Raw genomic sequence first — 17,263 nt, 5'->3', positions numbered from 1 at the left:
GCGGGCGCGTGCAAGTGTGTCTGGGCTCAGAACGGACAACGGAGAGAACGAGGAGACCGGGACAGATGCAAGTTTTGAAAACATGACGATGCAATGCGGATGATGACATGGCAAGATGTAACACGCAAGCAAAATACAAGGCAACAACATCGAATAACTGGAAGACACCTGATGCATCGGTGTCAGGGCGTTACAACACTCCACCACTACGAGAGGATCTCGTCGCGAGATCTAGAATGGCACCGGAGGGAAAAACGGAAGAGAGAGACAGAAAAGGTAAAAACTAAGTTGCTCCTTTGACAAACGAGTGAAACCAAAGAACCTTGAAAAGGTTAAGCCATATCGAGAAAAGAATACAACGGAGATGAATGAAGTTGAAAACACTCCGTTAGAAAAAGAGGGACAAAGAACATTGCGAAAACCCTGAGGTTGAAGGGAAGATATATATTGAAAACACTCCGATTAAGGAAGGGGATCAAGGAAGACCAAATTCGGGCAGCACTCTGGTTGAAAAGAAAATAACTGAATAAGAACTTGATAAGGTGAGAGGATACTTGATGAAATCACAACATACATCCTCCGGAAGTATTGAATGCATGGAACACGGGGTAAGAAAATCTCAGACAGCACTCCGGTTGAGAAGATATGCAAGGCTTGATAAGGCGAAAAGAACTAGAAGAGATGACACCACACTCCGGTTAGATGGATAAGCGAGAAAGGAACAAGGTCCTGACAAGAACAAGAAAGAAAGGTTGAAGATAGCAACATCACAATGCCTCCGGAACAAAGGGAAACAAAATCTTGAGAGAGCACGATTACAACAAATGCTAGAACAGAGTTGTTGAAAAACCAACAATGAAAAGAATAAGTTTGATATGGTCTTATGAAATACATCTCAGATTATGAGGTGACAACCTACCACTCACGGGAAGAAGAATTGAATAGATATGGATAAGGAGACGAGAAAGTATGTCGCACCGGAAAGGATAAATGAAGAAATTGGATCATTTATAAGCACCATAGATAGCAACAATCCTTAGAGAAGGCTTTAGGTGAAATATAACCCAAGATAATAGCAATGAAGAGATTGATGGATTTAAAATATCTCGTTCATGACAACATGTGAATCATGAAACATGAATTCAAATTATCAAGAATGACATAATACCGCCTCCAATGATACCGAAGAAAGAATTGCACTCTGGATTACAATATGAAGAAAGCTTGAGCTTCTTGGAAAAGAATCTCGATGAATACTTCGAGAATGAATTAAATCATAGATGAACCATCATGTAGAACCTTCATGAGAATCTCCGGAAAAAGAGAAGATGCACAATTGAAATCGGGACTTTGATGAGCCTCCAGAATAGGAAATTAGGCACTTGGATGAAACAAGAATAAGAATTACATTATGCTTAACCTTCACCAATTAAATTGATGACAATCAACAGATTTGGCACACTACTTCTTCTCGTATCAAGGATTAAGAGAGATATAACATAAACTTGAGAACGTCTTCGACGAATCCACCGGTAGGATTGAAAACAACAAATGAATTTATATGATAACCAAGGAAAAGAACTCTTGAACGAACCACCGTAAGTATTGAAAAGAACGAATAAAACATGAAGAAACACCGGGAAGAATTAGCAATTAAATAAAGATGCTTGAGAGAATTTAGATCCAAGTGAACGAAGGAATCATGAACTAATTAGAGATCACTTGCACGAAGCACCGGTAGAATTTGGAGAATGATAGCTGAAAGCTGAGAATGAATAAACCTTAGATGATGGGCTTCAGATGAGCAAACTAAAAAGGCTCATGAATTGCTCCGGATAGATAAAAAGAATTCTATAAATCAAACAATTATGAGAGGATGGCCTCGAATTAGAACCACGAATCTCTGAGAGAACGGATAAGATATGGAGGCAAAAATCTTCTTCGGTCTTCAAAATCCGAGAATGACGACGGGAAATACCATCAAATTGTTGAGATACTCCGGAATGATTAAAAAAAGGAGAGGTTGAGCCAAAGATGAAAAGAATTTAAAAGATCTTGGAGAAATACATTTGACCGATGATAACTCATTCTTACGTCAAATCTTGAGATGAATTTGAAAAGCTCCGGGAGAAATAAGAAGAGTCAGGTAAGATCCTGGGAAAAGACCTGTGGGTTAGGGCCCACTCAAGAGAAACACCGTTGAAATGATTTAAAAGAGAGAATGCACCGGTTGAATTAAATGGCTTGACTGAGATAACAATCTCGAAAGAGCTTGAAAGGATTGAGAATGGAAACGAATCTTCTGAGATATCTTGAGCACTCCGGAACAATTGAATAGCGAGAAGTGAATTATTATGAGGTGCACCGGTATGAGAAGGTATTTTCAATGAGGAACAAGATATGACCAACACCGAAAGCTTGAATTGGTTCCACCGGAGAAGAAAACGAGTGATGAGAGACGAACTTGAAGCTCCGTTAGAATCTTCATGAGAATCACCGGATAAAAGCATTGACGGAAAAAGGAATGGAGAGACTTCACAACAATAAAATGATACTTGATTGAGATATATGAGTCCTCGGAGAAACAAGGGTGGGTGGGAGAGAAAAACAAAGGCAACTTGGAGACAGATGAAACGAACACCGTTGAGAAGAGCTGATAATTGATCTTGCGAATGTTGAAATGATCGGATCCACTTGAAGAGAGACACGCCGGTTGAAAAGGATTGACATGACAATCTCGATTATCATGAGGGATTAGTATTCACATAGGAATATGAGAACACCACTTGGGGAAGGTATGGAATCAACACTTGACATTGAAGCAACTCGAATACCACAACTCCAGACAAAAACAAAGGATTGGCTTGTAGAATAAGCCGGAACAAACATATGATAGAGATCTCGTCCGAATTTTTCGTGGTGGGGTCTACACGGGCTTGATCGTACAACACCATCATGTACAAGGCAGTGCACATGACATACGAAGCGTCCCCGAGTCGGCATAGCCAAGGACTCTTTAAGACACAACGAGACCACTGTAAAACCGACCGTGAATAGGCGGACCACTAGACGTCGAACCCCAATTTCAAATCATACATCTGTCGGAAAGATATCCTAAGAGCTACTTGAATTCCCACCTATGAAACTCCCGAACCTTTCCGGTTATGCAATCAGGTGTTGGGGATACAGGGGAAGCATAATATCTCACCCAAAACTAACAAATCCTACATCCAGCTGTATCCATCCTTCAACACATAACCAAGAAACCTTCGGAAATCTTCTACCTCAACCTTCGAAAAGCATCCGTTATACGAGTTATGGCAATACTCCCGAACTCCCGCCCTAGTACTGGGTGGCGTCGAGGTTATCTCACCAACGAACTGCATAAAAGAGATTTTTGATGTCGACGAAACTAAACTCAGGTATTCCAGAACTGCAACGATAAAATTATGACGACAACACCTCGGAGCTCAACTCCCCGGGACACTGCCACAAAACCCCTGACAGGAGGCACCAAGACAATGTTCTCGTCACAAAACCATCGGAACGATTCCAAGATACCTGCGTGATCCTAAATATTTTTTAGTGAAATTTGAGAAGAGAAGAGTCAAAACTCTACGTCAGGATGCCTTACCAGAGCGATGAGGAGACTGGGGAGTAAAAAGAATTCCTAAACTCTCCGATATATAATTCCTAAATGACTCAAAACATTTTTCTAGACTCAACTCGTCCGCTAATTCGATCAAGCAATGGGGGCTCCTAAGGTCGGGGAAGGCTCTGATACCAACTTGTAACGCCCTCGATGCGGCTATATCTCCCATGTGTCGAAGCACAACTTAGAGGCATAACCGCATTGAAAGCAATGTCGCAAGAGAGGTAATCTTCACACAACCCATGTAATACATAAGGGAAAGAGATACATAGTTGGCTTACAATCGCCACTTCACACAATACATGAATAAAGCATTACAACATCCAAATACAAACAAGGTCCGACTACGGAACCAAAATAAAAGAAGAACCCCAAATGCGACAAAGGTCCCCGATCGACCCCAACTGGGCTCCACTACTGATCAACTAGAACGAAGTAACACAAAGGACAAGATCTTCATCGAGCTCCTCCTGAGCTTGGTTGCGTCATCTGCACGGTCTCATCGGCACCTGCAAGCTGGTTTTGGAAGTATCTGTGAGCCACAGGGACTCAGCAATCTCGCACCCTCGCGATCAAGACTATTTAAGCTTATGGGTAAGGTAAAGGTATGAGGTGGAGCTGCAGCAAGCGACTAGCATATATGGTGGCTAACATACGCAAATGAGAGCGAGAAGAGAAAGCAAAGCACGGTGATAAAAGTATGATCAAGAAGTGATCCTAAAACAACCTACGTCAAGCATAACTCCAACACCGTGTTCACTTCCCGGACTCCGCCGAAAAGAGACCATCATGGTTACACACGCGGTTGATGTATTTTAATTAAGGTCAACTTCAGGTTTTCTACAACCGGACGTTAACAAATTCCCATATACCCATAACCGCGGGCACGGCTTTCGAAAGTTCAAATCCCTGCAGGGGTGTCCCAACTTAGCCCATGACAAGCTCTCACGGTCAACGAAGGAATAGACCTCCTCCCGAGACATTCCGATCAGACTCGGTATCCCGGTTCTACAAGACATCCTCGACAATGGTAAAACAAGTCCAGCAAGACCACCCGATGCGCCGACATCCCGATAGGAGCTGCACATATCTCGTTCTCAGGGCAACACCGGATAAGCAATCCGTACAACTAAAACCAGCCCTCGAGTTTCCCCAAGGTGGCGCTACAAGGGGCTCTAGTTTGGACCAACACTTAGACAAGCACTGGCCCGGGGGGTTTAAAATAAGATGACCCTTGGGATGCATGACTCCCAAGGGAAAAAGGCAGGTGGCGAATGGTAAAACCAAGGTTGGGCCTTGCTCAAGGAGTTTTATTCAAAGCGAACTGTCAAGGGGTTCCCATTATAACCCAACCGCGTAAGGAACGCAAAATCTGGGAACATAACACCGATATGACGGAAACTAGGGCGGCAAGAGTGGAACAAAACACCAGGCATAAGGCCGAGCCTTCCACCCTTTACCAAGTATATAGATGCATTAATTAAATAAGATATATTGTGATATCCCAACAAGTAAACATGTTCCAAACAAGGAACAACATCTCCATGTTCCAACAAGGAACAAACTTCAATCTTCACCTGCAACTAACAACGCTATAAGAGGGGCTGAGCAAAGCGGTAACATAGCCAAACAACGGTTTGCTAGGACAAGGTGGGTTAGAGGCTTGGTTCAACAATATGGGAGGCATGATAAGCACATGGTAGGTATCGCAGCATAGGCATAGCAAAAGAGCGAGCAACTAGCAAGCAAAGATAGAAGTGATTTTGAGGGTATGATCATCTTGCCTAAGATCCCGCAAGGAAGAAGAACGAGTCCAAGAAGAAGACAAACGGACGTAGATGAACGGGTCCTCACAATACGACGTTATCGGAACCAACCCGAAGAAGCAACACCAGAAAAGGAGCAAACAACATAGTAAACAACCAACACATGAACATGGCATGACGCACAATCAAGTATGATGCATTTCTGGTTTAATGAAGCATGGCATGGCAATATGCACAAACAATACTACAAATTAAGTGGAGCTCAATATGCAACTCCGTTGCATATTGACGAAACACCACGTGACTTATTTGGTTCGAACTTGTTTATGTACCCAACAATATTAAATGTTGTTAAACATGGCAAGAGGGTGAAACATAATAAAACTACCTATCTAGGCAAGCTTAAATGAGGCCGGAAGCAACGAACAACAATTCCGGTAAATCCTCATATGCATATATTAGGTTTGGAAGTGTTCTGCCCTAAACACAAATTTAGAGTTATTAAACATGCAAAGTAAAGCCACCATGTTAAACTAGACATTTTTCTACCCCATTTACATATAAAGTTTGTTACAAACCGAGTTACGGTTATTTAGTTATGAAATAAATCATTTTAGCAAGTTATTAAGCAAATTTAAACAAACAACATTTTAAACATGTTAAACATGGATGAGAGTGACATATTATGAAACTAGATGAATTTCTAAGCAAGTTTCATATATAAATTGTTTTAATCCGATGCACGGTTGGTGAGTAATTATATGCATGAACTAGAGGGACTAATCTGTAAAACAGCAGTTTTCTGGAAAATAGCTAAATGAAGCAGCAGGAAAAAACACGCAACGGGCTGAATCTGGTTGGCCCAACAATGCACAGGGGCTGGAGGGGGCTGCTCACTTCGGGCTGAGGCCCAGTCGGGGAAGGGCTTGGCAGGCCGGATCTGCAGCGCTGGGCCACGAAGCGAGACGCGCCAGGAGGGCGCTGGACTTGGGATCGGGACAAGGCCCAGCTGGATCCACACGACGAGGAGTCAACGCGGGGCACGGCTTCATCGTCCTCCTCTCGAACGGAGGCAGCGCAGGACTTGGTATCGAGCGCTCGCGAGGCAGGGGCCGAAGACGAAGTGGCACGACTGGATGGCGGCAAGGCAGCAGCAGAAGGCGGCGTCTGGCGTGATGCAGGGGACAGCGAGGGGGGCTTGGGCTCTGGGAAGACGCCGGTAGGACGTCAGAAGCAGCAGAAGAGGTCGGGGATGAGAAATCCATGGCGGAGGCGGCGAGATCCGGCGGTTCCCGGCCGGGTCTGGCGCGAAACTGCGGCGGTGGTGGACTCTGGTAGAGCATAGGCGTCCATGGCGTCGGTCCCTGTGAAGAGAAACGAGAGAGATGAGAGAAAATTGAGAGAGAGCTTGAAGAGATGGGAAAAGGCAGGGAAAGGGAGAGGCGACGGGGTCCTGGAACGATCGAGATGGGAAAGGGCGGCCGGCGATGCTGCCCCTGTGGGCGCGCTGTCGCGAGGAGCGGCGGGCGCTGGACGCGTCTGGGGACGCAGAAGCGAGGGGATCGAGGAACGGGGTGCGGTGGTTGGTCGGGCACTGAAATTGGGGAGAAAGTGGGCGGCGGCGCTAGGGTAGGATCCCTATAAATTAGGGTTGTCCAAAATGGACTAGGGATATACTACATATATAGTAGGTGGGTTGACTTAGGGGTATACCGTCCCTCCGATCGCAATCGAACGATCGCGAATAAAATAGCTAGGAAGTCCAAATAAGAAAACGGTGATGTTTTGTAGACATTTGAGGATGATCCGGATCCAACGGTGACGACTGCCCGGGTCGGGTCCGGGACAATTTCGGACGCGCACGTGAGGGGTCCGATGCACTGCGCAGAGAGGGTTAGGCTGGGTCTGGCGGATTGTGAAGAGCGGGTTGGTCTGAGAGAAGAGGGGAGAGATGCAGCCCGGCACGGTTTTCGGAGACCGAAAACGTCCGACGTTAGACCGACTCTAATGTCGCTATAGTTATCCGTTGGGCTATCAAACGAACTCCGAATGCGATGAAATTTGGCAGACGGCCTACCTACAACATAACAACACCACATGCCAACTTTCAACCCATTCCTAGAACATTTTCCAGCCATTTATAAAATAATAATACGGACATGCTGCGGGCACGTGCAAGTGTGTCTGGGCTCAGAACGGACAACGGAGAGAACGAGGAGACCGGGACAGATGCAAGTTTTGAAAACATGACGATGCAATGCGGATGATGACATGGCAAGATGCAACATGCAAGCAAAATACAAGGCAACAACATCGAATAACTGGAAGACACCTGGCGCATCGGTCTCGGGGCGTTACACATAACCACTTGACTCAGCTAGGAGTTAATCTTCCTGATGATAGTGTCATTGACAGAGTCCTTCAATCACTGCCACCAAGCTATGAAGGCTTCATGATGAACTATAACATGCAAGGGATGGCAAAGACAATTCCCGAGCTCTTCGCAATGCTAAAGGCTACGGAGGTAGAAATCAACAAGGAGCATCAAGTGTTGATGGTTAACAAGACCACTAGTTTCAAGAAAAAGGGTAAAGGGAAGAAGGGGGACTTCAAAAAGAATAGCAAGCAAGTTGTTGCTCCCGGGAAGAAGCCCAAGTGTGGACCTAAGCCTGAAACTGAGTGCTTCTACTGCAAAGGGACTGGTCACTGGAAGCGGAACTGCCCCAAGTATTTGGCTGATAAGAAGGATGGCAAAGTGAAAGGTATATTTGATATACATGTTATTGATGTGTACCTTACTAATGCTCGTAGTAGCGCCTGGGTATTTGATACTGGTTCTTTTGCTCGTATTTGCAACTCGAAACAGGGGCTACAGATTAATCGAAGATTGGCTAAGGATGAGGTGACGACGCGCGTCAGAAATGGTTCCAAGGTTGATGTGATCGCCGTCGGCACGCTACCTCTACATCTACCCTCGAGATTAGTTTTAGACCTGAATAATTGTTATTTGGTGCCAGTGTTGAGCATGAACATTATATCTAGATCTTGTTTGATGCGAGACGGTTATTCATTTAAATCAGAGAATAGTGGTTGATTCTATTTACATGAGTAATATCTTTTATGGTCATGCACCCTTGATGAGTGGTCTATTTTTGTTGAATCTCGATCGTAGTTATACACATATTCATAATATTGAAGCCAAAAGATGTAAAGTTAATAATGATAGTGCAACTTATTTGTGGCACTACCATTTAGGTCATATTGGTATAAAGCACATGAAGAAACTCCATGCTGATGGGCTTTTGGAATCACTTGATTATGAATCACTTGATGCTTGCGAACCATGCCTCATGGGCAAGATGACTAAGACTCTGTTCTTCGAAACAATGGAGCGAGCCACTGACTTATTGGAAATAATACCTACTGATGTATGCGGTCTGATGAGTGTTGAGGCTCACGGCGGGTATCATTATTTTCTGACCTTCACAGATGATTTGAGCATATATGGGTATATCTACTTAATGAAACATAAGTCTGGAACATTTGAGAAGTTCAAAGAATTTCATAGTGAAGTAGAAAATCATCGTAACAAGAAAATAAAGTTTTTATGATCTAATTGCGGAGGCGAATATTTGAGTTACGAGTTTGGTCTTCATTTGAAACAATGTGGAATAGTTTCGCAACTCACGCCACCTGGAACACCACATCATAATGGTGTGTACGAACGTCGTAGTCGTACTTTATTAGATATGGTGCGATCTATGATGTCTCTTATCGATTTACCACTATCATTTTGGGGTTATGCTTTAGAGACGGCTGCATTCACTTTAAATAGGGCACCATCTAAATCCGTTGAGACGACACCATATGAACTGTGGTTTGGCAAGAAACCTAAGTTGTCGTTTCTTAAAGTTTGGGGTTGCGATGCTTATGTGAAAAAGCTTCAGCTTGATAAGCTCGAACCCAAATCGGAGAAATGCGTCTTAATAGGATACCCAAAGGAAACTGTTGGGTACACCTTCTATCACAGATCCGAAGGCAAGATATTCATTGCTAAGAATGGATCCTTTCTAGAGGAGTTTCTCTCGAAAGAAGTGAGTGGGAGGAAAGTAGAACTTGATGAGGTAATTGTACCTTCTCCCGTGTTGGAAAGTAGTTCATTACAGAAATAAGTTCCAGTGATGCCTACACCAATTAGTGAGGAAGTTAATGATGATGATCATGAAACTTCAGATCAAGTTACTACCGAACCTCATAGGTCAACCAGAGTATGTTCCACACCAGAGTGGTACGGTAACCCTATTCTGGAAGTCATGTTACTAGAACATGACGAACCTATGAACTATGAGGAAGTGATGACGAGCCCATATTCCGCAAAATGGCTTGAGGCCATGAAATCTGAGATGGGATCCATGTACGAGAACAAAGTGTGGACTTTGGTTGACTTGCCCGATGATCGGTAAGCCATAGAGAATAAATGGATCTTCAAGAAGAAGACTCGCACTGATGGTAATGTTACTGTCTACAAAGTTCAACTTGTTGCGAAAGGTTTTCGACAAGTTCAAGGAGTTGACTACGATGAGACTTTCTCACCCGTAGCGATGCTTAGGCCTGTCCGAATCATGTTAGCAATTGCCGCATTTTATGATTATTAAATTTGGCAAATGGATGTCAAAACCGCATTCCTTAATGGATTTCTTAAAGACGAGTTGTATATGATGCAACTAGAAGGTTTTGTCGATCCTAAAGTTGCTAACAAAGTGTGCAAGCTCCAGCGATCCATTTATGGACTGGTGCAAGCATCTCGGAGTTGGAATATACTCTTTGATAGTATGATCAAATCATATGGTTTTATACAGACTTTTGGAGAAGCCTATATTTACAAGAAAGTGAGTGGGAGCTATGTAGCATTTCTAATATTATATGTGGATGACATATTGTTGCTTGGAAATAATACATAATTTCTGGATAACATAAAAGGATACTTAAATAAGAATTTTTCAATGAAAGACCTCAGTGAAGTTGCTTATATATTGGGCATCAAGATCTATAGAGATAGATCAAGACGCTTAATTGGACTTTCACAAAGCACATACCTTGATAGAGTTTTGAAGAAGTTCAAAATGGATCAGTCAAAGAAAAGGGTTCTTGCCTATGTTACAAGGTGTGAAGTTGAGTCAGACTCAATGCCCGACCACTGCAGAAGATAGAGAGAAAATGAAAGTCATTCCCTATGCCTCCGCCATAGGTTCTATCATGTATGCAATGCTGTGTACCAGACTTGATGTGTGCCTTGCTATAAATTTAGCAGGGAGGTACCATAGTAATCCAGGAGTGGATCACTGGACAACAGTCAAGAACATCCTGAAATACCTGAAAAGGATTAATGATATGTTTCTCATTTATGGAGGTAACAAAGAGCTTGCCTTAAATGGTTACGTTGATGCAAGATTTGACACTGATCCGAATGACTCAAAGTTGCAAACCAAATACGCATATATATTGAATGGTGGAGTTGTAAGTTGGTGCAGTTCCAAGCAGAGCGTCGTGGTGGGATCTACATGTGAAGCGGAGTACATAGCTGCTTCGGAAGCAGCAAATGAAGGAGTCTGGATGAAGGAGTTCATATTCGATCTAAGTGTAATACCTAGTGTATCGGGTCCAATGAAAATCTTCTGTGACAATACTGGAGCAATTGCCTTGGCTAAGGAATCTAGATTTCACAAGAGAACCAAACACATCAAGAGACGCTTCAATTCCATCCACGATCAAGTCAAGGAGGGAGACATAGAGATTTGCAAAATACATATGGATCTAAATGTTGCAGACACGTTGACTAAGCATGTTCCACGAGCAAAACATGATCAACACCAAGACTCCATGGGTGTTAGAATCATTACCATGTAATCTAGATTATTGACTCTAGTGCAAGTGGGAGACTAAAGGAAATATGCCCTAGAGGCAATAATAAAGTTGTTATTTATATTTTCTTATATCATGATAAATGTTTATTATTCATGCTAGAATTGTATTAACCAGAAACTTGATACATGTGTGAATACATAGACAAAACAGGGTGTCCCTAGTATGCCTCTAGTTGACTAGCTCGTTAATCAAAGATGGTTAAGTTTCTTGACCATAGAAATGTGTTGTCATTTGATGAACGGGATCACATCATTAGGAGACTGATGTGATGGACAAGACACATCCGTTAGCTTAGCACATTGATCGTTAAGTTTTATTGCTACTGCTTTCTTCATGACTTATACATATTCCTCTGACTATGAGATTATGCAACTCCCGAATACCGGAGGAACACCTTGTGTGCTATCAAATGTCACAACGTAACTGGGTGATTATAAATATGCTCTACAGGTGTCTCCGGAGGTGTTTTTTGGGTTGGCATAGATCAAGATTAGGATTTGTCACTCCGAGTATCGGAGAGGTATCTCTGGGCCCTCTCGGTAATGCACATCACTATAATCCTTGCAAGCAATGTGACTAATGAGTTAGTTGCGGGATGATGCATTACATAACGAGTAAAGAGACTTGTCGGTAACGAGATTGAACTAGGCATGATGATACCGACGATCGAATCTCGGGCAAGTAACATACCGATGACAAAGGGAATAACGTATGTTGTTATTGCGGTTTAACCGATAAAGATCTTCATAGAAGATGTAGGAACCAATATGAGCATCCAGGTTCCGCTATTGGTTATTGACTGGAGATGTGTCTCGGTCATGTCTACATAGTTCTCGAACCTGTAGGGTCCGCACGCTTAACGTTCGATGACGATTTGTATTATGAGTTATGTGTTTTTGGTGACCGAAGTTTGTTCGGAGTCCTGGATGAGATCACATACATGACGAGGAGTCTCGAAATGGTCGAGAGGTAAAGATTGATATATTGGACGATGATATTCGGACACCGGAATGGTTTCGGAAAGGTTCAGGTATATTTCGGAGTACCGAGGGGTTACCGGAACCCCCCGGGGAAGTATTGGGCCTACATGGGCCTTAGTGGAGAGAGAGAGGAGCCCGCAAGGGGTGGTGCACGCCCCACTCCAAGGGAGTCCGAATAGGACAAGGAGGAGGGGGGCGCGGCCCCCTTTCCCTCTCCCTCTCCTTCCTTTTCCCCTCCGATGAGAAAGGAAAAAAGAGGGGGGCGAATCCTACTGGGAGTGGAGTCCTAGTAGGACCCCCCCCCTTGGCGTGCCCCCTTGGTGGCGGGCCTCCTCCTCCCCTCCTTTATATACGGGGGCAGGGGTACCCCATAGCACATCAATTGTTCTCTTAGCCGTGTGCGGTGCCCCCTCCACAGTTTACTCCTCCGGTCATAGAGTCATAGTGCTTAGGCGAAGCCCTGAGTGGATCACATCACCATCACCGTCACCACGCCATCGTGTTGACGAAACTCTCCCTCGACCCTCTACTGGATCAAGAGTTCGAAGGACGTCATCGAGCTGAACGTGTGCTGAACTCGGAGGTGTCGTGCGTTCGGTACTAGATCGGTTGGATCGCGAAGACTTTCGACTACATCAACCGCATTAACCTAACGCTTCCGCTTTCGGTCTACGAGGGTATGTGGACACACTTTCCTAGATAGATCTTGCATGATCGTAGGATTTTTTTTGAAATTTCATGCTACGTTCCCCAACAGGCACAACCCACCAGGACGCGCCCAGGTGGGTTGTGCCCACCTCGATGGTCTCTTGCACCACCTCTTTGCTCTATAAATACCCCAATATTCTAGAAACCCTAGGAGACTCAACAAAAATCAATTCCAGCCGCCGCAAGTTCCAGAACCACCGGATCCAATCTAGACACCATCAAGGAGGGGTTCATCATGTCCATTGGTGCCTCTCCGATGATGTGTCAGTAGTCTTTTGTAGACCTTCGGGTCCGTAGTTAGTAGCTAGATGGCTTCCTCTCTCTCTCTCTCTCTCTCCCTCTCTCTCTCTCTCTCTTGATTCTCAATACAATGGTCTCTTGGAGATCCATATGATGTAACTCTTTCTGCGGTGTGTTTGTTGGGATCCGATGAACTTTGAGTTTATGATCAGATCTATCTTTTTATCCATGAAAGTTATTTGAGTCTTCTTTGATCTCTTATATGCATGATTGCTCATAACCTCATATTTCTTCTTCGATATTTTGGTTTTGTTTGGCCAACTTGATCTATTTATCTTGCAATGGGAAGAGGTCCTTTGTTATGGGTTCGATCTTACGGTGCTTGATCCTAGTGATAGAAGGGGAACCGACACGTATGTATCGTTGCTATTAAGGATAATAAGATGGGGTCTATTTCTAGATAAATAGATATTGTCTACATCATGTCATCGTTCTTATTACATTACTCCATTTCTCCGTGAATTTAATACACTAGATGCATGTTGGATAGCGGTCGATGTGTGGAGTAATAGTAGTAGATGCAAGCAAGAGTCGGTCTACTAATCTTGGATGTGATGCCTATATAATGATCACTGCCTAGATAACGTCATGATTATTTGAAGTTCTATCAATTGCCCGACCGTAATTTTTTTACCCGCCGTTTGCTATTTTTCTCGAGAGAAGCCACTAGTGAAACCTACGGCGAGATCTGTTTATCCAATCTATCATATTTTTACCCCGTCCACTTGCCAATTTATGGCACCGTTGCCCGAAAGGGATTGACAACCCCTTTAATACGCCGGGTTGCGAGTATTTGTTATTTGTGTGCAGGTGCCGTTCACATAGTGTTGCATGGTTCTCCTACTGGTTCGATAACCTTGGTCTCATCACTGGGGGAAATACCTCCCGTTGTTGTGCTGCATCAGCCCTTCCTCTTTGGGGAAATACCGACGTAGTTCAAGCAGACATCAATGGCATCCCCTCTTTCTTCTAACGACAATCGGTATTTTACTTGGAGCTATATATTTATTCGTCACGTATCATGAGTTTTGCTTGGAGCGTCTTGTATTATATGAGTCTTCGCTTGTTTTGATTTTTAGTTTGTGTCATCTATCCTTGCTGGACACACCTATTTGAGAGAACCAAAATTATTCTATGATTTGTTAGAATTGCTCTATGTGCTTCATTTAATTTTTTTAAGCTATGGAATTGCTCCAGTGCTTCACTTATATCTTTTTGAGCACGGTGTGCTTTAATATTTTTGAAGAAATGCTCTCATGCTTCACTTATATTTATTTTAGAGTTAGAATTTTCTTTATAGATTCTCTCATGCTTCACTTAAATTATTTTGAGAGAAGAAAATTTTATGCTCATGTTCTTCACTTAAATTTGTTTGAGCTATCGAAAGCAACATATGAAAATTAGTCCCAAAGTGATAGATATTCAAGAGGGATATAATAAAAACTTTCATGAAGATCATTGGACAAAATAAACTTGATTCCTTGTAATAGTTCTGCGATATGATGATAGTGATATGTGAGCCATGTTGGTAAGTAATTATGCTTTAGTAAGAATATTTGTGTTAAGGTTTGTGATTCCTTATGCAAACACAAAAGTTAATAGTTATGCAATGAAATTACATCCTACTTGTGGTGCATTATTCGGTGTTAGTTATGCGTAATGCTCGCTTATGTGATTTTTCGTTTCTTGCTTGGATGCTTCTCAATCTTTTTGCTATCCTTCACTTGTACTAAGTAGAAATACTACTTGTGCATCCAAAATCCTTAAACCCAGTTTTGCCATATGGGTCCACCATACCTACCTACATGCGGTATTCACATTCCATTCTAAGCAAATTTGTATGTGCCATCTCTAAATTTCAAAATAAATTTATTTTTGTGTGCTCGTATCGCTCATGAAACGGTAGTGGGTGGCTGATATTTTTCCACGCTAGATGTGTTATTCTCAATATGACTATTTATTCACTTATCACTGCACGAGAGTATGACACGGGTATTAGGGATGCCCAGTCCCTAAATGAAAAATGAATTTACTTTATGTTGTCAAATAATAAATTTCTTGGAAAGTGTTGGTATGGACGACATCTGTGGATACAGCTAGCCGTAGAATGTGAAAGTATGGTGGAAAAAGTAATAAACTTTATTTCTGTTTGGGAACCGCCTATGATATATCTAACATGGAAAGTGTTGGGAGTTACTTGATCGTTTCCGTTGATAGGAAAAGCATGCCACCCAAAATTTGTATCTCTATTTTTTTGCTTCGAGTTCTAGCACCTCTACAAATCCCCACTTCCCTCTGCGAAGGGCCTTTCTTTTTTACTTTATGCATTTTTTTATTTGAGTCTCCATCTTCTCTTATAAAGCACCAACTAAGGGGCACTATGACCGTACTTGAGCATTGGGTGTGGCTAATATGCGAGTGCATTTCATGAATGGATCAATGATTGAGCATGATGGGCTAGGGATAACTTGCTTTAGTGTTGATATTTTGAAAGACATGGTTGCTTATTGATATGCTTGAGTATTGAAACCTTCATGTCAAAACTAGACTATTGCTTTGAACCATATAAAAGTCCATATGTCCATGCTACAAAAGAAAAGAATATGTGATGAACATGTTAGGCAACATTCCACATCAAAAATTCTGTTTTTATCATTTATCTACTCGAGGACGAGCATGAATTAAGCTTGGGGATGCTGATACGTCTCCAACGTATAATTTTTTATTGTTCCATGTTGTTATATTATCATTCTTGGATGTTTTACAATCATTTTATAGCAACTATATATCATTTTTTGGGACTAACCTATTGACATAGTGCCCGGTGCAGTTGCTCTTTTTGCTTGTTTTTTACTTCATAGAAAATCAATACCAAACAGAGTCCAAATGCAGCGAAACTTTTTGAAGATTTTTTCTGGACCAGAAGACACACGTTGGGCCAAAGAAGTACCAGAGGGGGGCTCCGAGGGGAGCACCACCCACCTAGGCGTGCCTGGGGGCCCAGGCGCACCTTGGTGGGTTGTGCCCACCTCGGTCGCCTCCCGCACCGCCTCTTTGCTATATAAATACTCCGAAAATCCAAAAATCCTAGGGGAGTCGACGAAACACAATTCCAGCCGCTACAAGTTCCAGAACCACCTGATCCAATCTAGACACCATTATGGAGGGGTTCATCATCCTCATTGGTGCCTCTCCGATGATGCGTGAGTAGTTCATTATAGACCTACGGGTCCGTAGTTGGTAGCTAGATGGCTTCCTCTCTCTCTCTCTCTTGATTCTCAATACAATGGTCTCTTGGAGATCTATTTGATGTAACTCTTTTTGCGATATGTTTGTTGGGATCCGATGAATTTTGAGTTTATGATCAGATCTATTTTATCCATGAAAGTTATTTGAGTTTTGATCTCTTATATGCATAATTACTTAGAGCCTCGTATTTGTTCTTCGAATCTTTGGTTTAGTTAGGCCGACTAGATCGTTTTTTCTTGCCATGGGAAGAGGTGCTTTGTGATGGGTTCGGTCGTGCGGTGTTCTTTCCTAGTGATAGAAGGGGCAGCAAGACACGTATTGATCGTTGCCATTAAGGTAACAAGATGGGGTCTATTCCTACATGAATAGATCTAGTCTACATCATGTCATCGTTCTTGTTGCATTACTCTATTTTTTTCATGAACTTAATACACTAGATGCATGCTGGATAATAGTCAATGTGGAGAGTAATAGTAGTAGATGCAGGCAAGAGTCGATCTACTAATCTTGGACGTGATGCCTATATAATGATCATTGTCTGGATATTGTCCTGGTTATTTGAAGTTCTATCAATTGCCCAACAGTAATTTGTTTACCCACCGTATGCTATTTTTCTCGAGAGAAGCCACTAGTGAAATCTACGGCCCCCGGATCTATTATTTACCATATTTGCTTCGAGATCT

The sequence above is a fragment of the Triticum urartu genome, chromosome 4 (assembly GCF_003073215.2).
Source record: "Triticum urartu cultivar G1812 chromosome 4, Tu2.1, whole genome shotgun sequence".
NCBI lineage: Eukaryota > Viridiplantae > Streptophyta > Magnoliopsida > Poales > Poaceae > Triticum > Triticum urartu.
Note: the sequence above shows the minus strand (reverse complement) of the source record.